Source organism: Heptranchias perlo, chromosome 16 (assembly GCF_035084215.1).
Source record: "Heptranchias perlo isolate sHepPer1 chromosome 16, sHepPer1.hap1, whole genome shotgun sequence".
In the NCBI taxonomy this organism is placed as follows: domain Eukaryota; kingdom Metazoa; phylum Chordata; class Chondrichthyes; order Hexanchiformes; family Hexanchidae; genus Heptranchias; species Heptranchias perlo.
Genome location: NC_090340.1, coordinates 21069242 through 21075241, shown reverse-complemented (window position 1 = coordinate 21075241; position 6000 = coordinate 21069242). Strand labels below are relative to the sequence as shown.

General features: G+C 43.0%; 1 long non-coding RNA gene across 1 annotated transcript; it reads left to right on the top strand.

Annotated features, from left to right (window-relative positions):
* Nucleotides 1–1637: 1637 nt before the first annotated feature.
* Nucleotides 1638–3281, top strand: LOC137333557 (uncharacterized). The gene is made up of 3 exons (XR_010965920.1): nt 1638–1886; nt 2093–2170; nt 2998–3281. It is a non-coding gene; the product is annotated as an uncharacterized lncRNA (long non-coding RNA).
* The last annotated feature ends 2719 nt before the right edge of the window (nt 3282–6000 follow it).

Sequence of the window (6000 nt, the reverse complement as noted above, 5' to 3'; positions counted from 1 at the left end):
GAGCCAAAGGAGAGATGAGGAAACATTTTTTTTTATGAGCGAGTTGTAATGATCTGGAGTGCACCGCCTGAAAGAATAGTGGAAGCAGATTCAATAGTAATTTTCAAAAGGGAACTAGTTAAACACTTGAAGGGAAAAAATTTACAGGACTATGGAGAAAGCAGGGGAATGGGACTAATTGCCAGCTCTTTCAAAGAGTCGGCAGAGGCACGATGAGCTGAATGGCCTCCTCCTGTGATGTACCTACTATGATATTAAGATCTTCTCTTTGTCTATCCTATCAAATCCTTCATAATTTTAACGATCTCTATTAGATCAACCCTCAGCCTTCTCTTTTCTAGACAAAAGAGCCCCAGCCTGTTCTGTCTTGCCTGATAGTTATAACCTCTCAGTTCTGGTATCATGTAAATCAATTTTGCACCTTCTCTAGTGCATCTATATCCTTATTTAATATGGAGACCAGAACCATGCACAGTACTCTAAGTGTGGTCTAACCAAGGTTCTGCACAAGTTTAACATAACATCTCTGCTTTTCCATTCTATTCCTCTAAAAATGAACCAGGTACTTTGCATTTTTATGACCTTGTTAACCTTTTATTTCGAATGATTTGTCAATATATACCCCAAAATCCGTTTGCTCCTCCACCCATTTAGATTCTTATTTCCCATGGAGTATGTGGTCTCCTTATTCCTACTACTAAAATGTGTCACCTCACACTTACCTATATTGAAATTCATTCGCCATTAGTGATGTTGGTTGCAGGATTGGTGTTGGTCAGGATGTTGGGAAACTCGAAAGTACCATTTTGGAAAGTTCAATAATTTCCAAGAGTAGGAATCATGCCGGTTTCTCTCTCTCTTTCCCTAACCCAATAAATGTGGTCTCTCAGGCTTATTAGCTGAACGACCGGTGGAGAAAACGAGAAGACCCAGGCACGGAGAGACGAGAGGCAACCGTGTGCAACAGTGAACATTAAACCAACTCAGCGCTAATTAAACTTTAACTAAGCTGAATTGGTGAGAATGAACGGGCACCTGTGCTCGTGTTTACAGCGTTGAAGCCTGGTGCTGGGGATTGATGGGAGCCGACTCAGAGAAGCAGAGACTCTTTCAAGGGGAGCCAAGATCTGAGATTTGTTATTATAGATCGCCATCAGGGTACTTTCTGATTCTAAATATTTACAGAGTTGCTAAAAACAAACTCCAGTGTCGTTCACTCTTTAAATAACCAGGAAGGTGCACACGGTCCAAAGGTGACCTGAACTCCTCGCTCTGTGAACAGGCTCCTCACACTGACCGGGGGACTGGTCAATTCTCACCTCTCCAAACACGGTGGGTGTGAAACGGGCTGCAGATGAAAACACTTTATGAATGAAAACTCTCGTTGCAGATATTAAGGCAAGTGGGAAAACTCTCTGGGACATAGTGAGCTGGGGCTGACCTGGGAGAGCAATCTGAAACACAGGAACTAAAAAATATCGAGTGAAAACGGTAAATAAAACCTAAATCAGAAGATGCAGTCCTGGACCCCCCAGACCGTGGGTGTGAAACGTGCTGCAGACGCTCAGACTCACGGTGATCGCACAGGAAATGTTGTGAAATTCCTGTTATAAACAAATATTTTGGGGACGTGTTAAGAGTGAAGGAGACGGGTGCAATTCCAACCAACAACCGCTGATTCACTTCGGTGCTCCGTGTGCATTCTGCCCGGACCGACCCGCCCCTTCCCCGGTTTTGCACCCGATTCCCCGCCGATCACAACCCATAAAATTCGGCTCCGATGCAGCAAACGGCACAAGATCGAGAAACGCTGATTCGGTGACGGCTCCAAACTGAAGAGGAAGTTAGTGAAATGTCTGACTCTAAGGCCTGTGTCTGCCTGGATGGTGAGTGGAGACTAGTCAGTCCTTTCAGCTCAGTGTCCCCGCTCAGTGTCACTGAGGTGGAGCAGGATTGGAGGGGAGGCTGTTTATTAAATTAACTGGAGATCAGAGGGTGACAAAGAGCCGGGGCTCCTCCACACGGTGGGGATTTCTCAGGGTTTAAATCCCAACTCTGTGTCTTTATATTTGTTTGTTTTCCCTGTTTTCAGGATCCTGCTCCTGTGAAAACACCTGCAGGTGCTCCGACTGCCGATGTCCCACCAGCAAAGCTGGACGCTGCCAGAAAAGTGAGTAACTGTGGGACTGTTTAAAACCCCTCACATTGTATTGATGTGACTGATGGTTCTGGGCAGGACTCAGACTGGAACAGAATGTGAAGGTACAAGGTCCCCGGGATTTCACTTCAATCAGTTTGTTCCCAGTGTCTGGATTTAATTTAATTTAACCCTAACTCTAAGCTGAATCCTAAACCTAAGGTAAACTCTAATCCTAACACTAACCCTAAACCTAACTCTTACTTAACCCTAACCCAACCCTAACTCTAACCTGCAGGACTCTGACCCTAATCCGCTATGCTATCCCTGAAACACCTCCAACCAAAAAACCCCACCCTTAATCCCAATCCTATCTCTAAACCTGCACCAGATTTACCCTCTTTCAAGGATTCATACCTCAACTCCTAATGCATAAGTTAATCCACAACAATCAAATAAATGGCAAACAACCCTAATATAGGGAGCCATCATTTTATAGGGAATGGTCACTGACCAGATGGAACCCATGGCATCTGGTTGGGTTATTGCTCTGATCTTCAGGCAGCTGCAATGGGCAGTACAGTGACTGTGATGTCCCCTATTTTCTGCTTTTGAAGTAAATTAACAGTGGGTGGGACAGACTGATGATATCACAAGGTCCCAAATCTTACCACAAATACAGCAACTGACAGACTGACAAGTAGGGCTTCTGAGGTGGGGCATTTTCAGACGGGTTACTTGGAGATGTGACACAGATTAGTTTATTAGGGAGGAGCTCAGTGTTGTAATGGGAGGGTCTGGGGTGTTTCAGTGAATGATTCATTGTTACTGATTTCTGCCTTTTCCCTCTCCTCTCTCAGGTTGCTGCTCTTGCTGTCCTGCCGGATGCACTAACTGCGCCAATGGCTGTGTGTGCAAAGGGAAAACCTCCGACAAATGTAGCTGCTGCTCCTGAACAACTGGCCCTTCAGGCACAATATATAAATTATTGTCCATATATACTGTATTAAACAAGCCGCATGTCCTCAGGATGTGTGTCCTGATCAGTTGTGTATTTATATTGTGTATTTAATGAAAAGTGAATTAATTGTTTTTGAACGTATCATTTTTGGTGTCAGTAAATAAAAAAAACAATTTCAAGTCCCGTGATAAGTTCCGTTCTCTTTGTGAAGTATGCAATATTCCTAATGGCAGCACAATGTGTGGGGAAAGAGTTAGAACCTAAACAAGGCATATTGCATGAAATGATGCCTTAAAACCACACTGCATCTGGTGCAGACTCATGGAAGAGGCTAAATCATGAAGTTATGGAGTGGTGTGGGGAATGATGGAGTGAATGATTCGATGATATCCTTGCTTCTGTATTAGGACTCGTGGGTGAGGAGGGTTCCCGCAGCTTCAATCTCTGATGGGAGGTGGGAGAATAGGGGCATGTTTCTACTTTGTGACTCAAGGGAGCTGCTCAAAGAGAGAGCACCACAAAATAGGTTGCATTAAATTCAAATTCTGAGAAGTATTAAAGTACAAAAGTGATATAACTCAGTCAGATATTAGTGACGTGCAGATGTGGTCTGAATTAGTGATGTCTCTCGATTCATCACAGGGGAGTCCAAACCACTTTTTCTATGGAACACTTCACTGTGAATGTGGTATCCTGTGGGCCGCATATTAACAAGTACAACAACAAACACTAAAATTAAACTAAGGCTGTCAGCTGTGAAAAGTAGGTGTTGGTCCCTGGAGGCTGAGACAGGAGAAATTATAATGGGGAATCAGGAAATGGCAGATGCGTTAAACAAATATTTTGTAGCTGTCTTCACAGAAGACACAAAAAGCATACCAGAGATAGTGGGGAATCAGAGGGGTTAATGATAGTGAGGAACTTAAAGTAATTATTATCAGTAGAGAAATAGTACTTGAGAAACTAATGGGACTAAAAGCCAATAAATCCCCTGGACCTGATGGCCTACATCCAAGGGTTCTAAAAGAGGTGGCTGCAGAGATAGTGGATGCATTGGTTATGATCTTCCAAAATTCACTAGATTCTAGAACGGTCCCAACGGATCGGAAGTTGGTAAATGTAACCCCGCTATTCAAGAAAGGATAGAGAGAGAAAACAGGGCCAGTTATCCTGACATCAGTCATCGGGAAAATGCTGGAATCCATTATTAAGGAAGTGGTAACAGGACACTTAGAATATCATAATATGATTAGGCAGAGTCATGGTTTTATGAAAGGGAAATCGTGTTTGACAAATTTATTAGAGTTTTTTGAGGATGTAACTAGTAGGGTAGATAAAGGGGAACCAGTGGATGTAGTATATTTGGATTTTCAAAACGCATTCGATAAGGCGCCACACAAAAGGTTGTTACGCAAGAAAAGGGCTCATGGGGTTGGGGTATCATATTTAGCATGGATAGAGGATTGGTTAACAGACGGAAAACAGAGAGTAGGGATAAACGGGTCATTTTCAGGTTGGCAGGGTGTAACTGGTGGGGTACCGCAAGGATCAGTGCTTGGGCCTCAGCTATTTACAGTCTAAATGACTTGGATGAAGGGACCGAGCGTAATGTATCCAAGTTTACTGACGATACAAAGCTAGGTGGGAAAGTAAGCTGTGAGGAGGACAGAACGTCTCTTCAAAGGGATATAGACAGGTAAAATGAGTGGGCAAGTAGGTGGCAGATGGAGTATAATGTGGGGAAATGTGAGGTTATTCATTTTGGTAGGAAGAATAGAAAAACAAAATATTTTTTAAATGTTGAGAAACTGTTAAATGTTGGCATCCAGAGAGACTTGGTTGTCCTGGTACAAGAAACACAAAAAGTTAGCATGCAGGTACAGCAGGCAATTAGGAAAGCAAATGGCATGTTGGCCTTTATTGCAAGGGGGTTGGAGGACAAGAGTAAAGAAGTCTTACTACAATTGTATAGGGCTTAGGTGAGACCTCACCTGGAGTACTGTGTACAGTTTTGCTCTCCTTACCTAAGGAAGGATATACTTGCCTTGGAGGCAGTGCAACGAAGGTTCACTATATTGATTCCTGGGATGAGAGGGTTGTCCTATGATGAGAGGTTGAGTAGAATGGGCCTATACTCTCTGGAGTTTAGAAGAATGAGAGGTGATCTCATTGAAACATATTAGATTCTGAGGGGGCTTGACAGGGTAGATGCTTAAAGGCTGCTTCCCCAGCCTGGATAGTATAGAACTAGAAGGCATAGTCGCAGGATAAGGGGTTGGCCATTTACAACTGAGATGAGGAATCTCTTCACTCAAAGGGTTGTGAGCCTTTGGAATTCTCTACCCCAGAGGGCTGTGGATGCTGAGTCATTGAGTATATTCAAGGCTGAGATTGATAGATTTTTGGAATCTAGGGGACTCAAGGGATATGGGGATTGAGCAGGAAAATGGAGTTGAGGTCGAAGATCAGCCACGATCTGATTGAATGGCGGAGCAGGCTCGAAGGGCTGTATGGCCTACCCCTGCTCCTATTTCTTATAAGTTAGTTAATTTCCTACAATCTGAGTTGTAGCTTAGGCAGATTTCTGATCTTGAAGACATGAATATCTCTTCCAGCTTCCTTTGCATTTTTAATTTTGCTGAATCGAAAATCATGGGAGGACGCTGCACAGATGAATTCTCAATAACTACTCCCGGCAGTTGAAGCTCCATATAGGAAGAGCTCATTTGTAAAATGTAACCTGTAAAATATTAATGAGGAAATGTGTAGAAAGCCCTCTAGTTGAAAGTGAATACTCATTATAATAAATTTAGGGTCAAAGATTTATTCTTTAAGAGTAATGACTGCTGATTGTAAAAATTTAACAGGCTGTTCAGTGACAGCGTCAGTATAATTTTAGTGT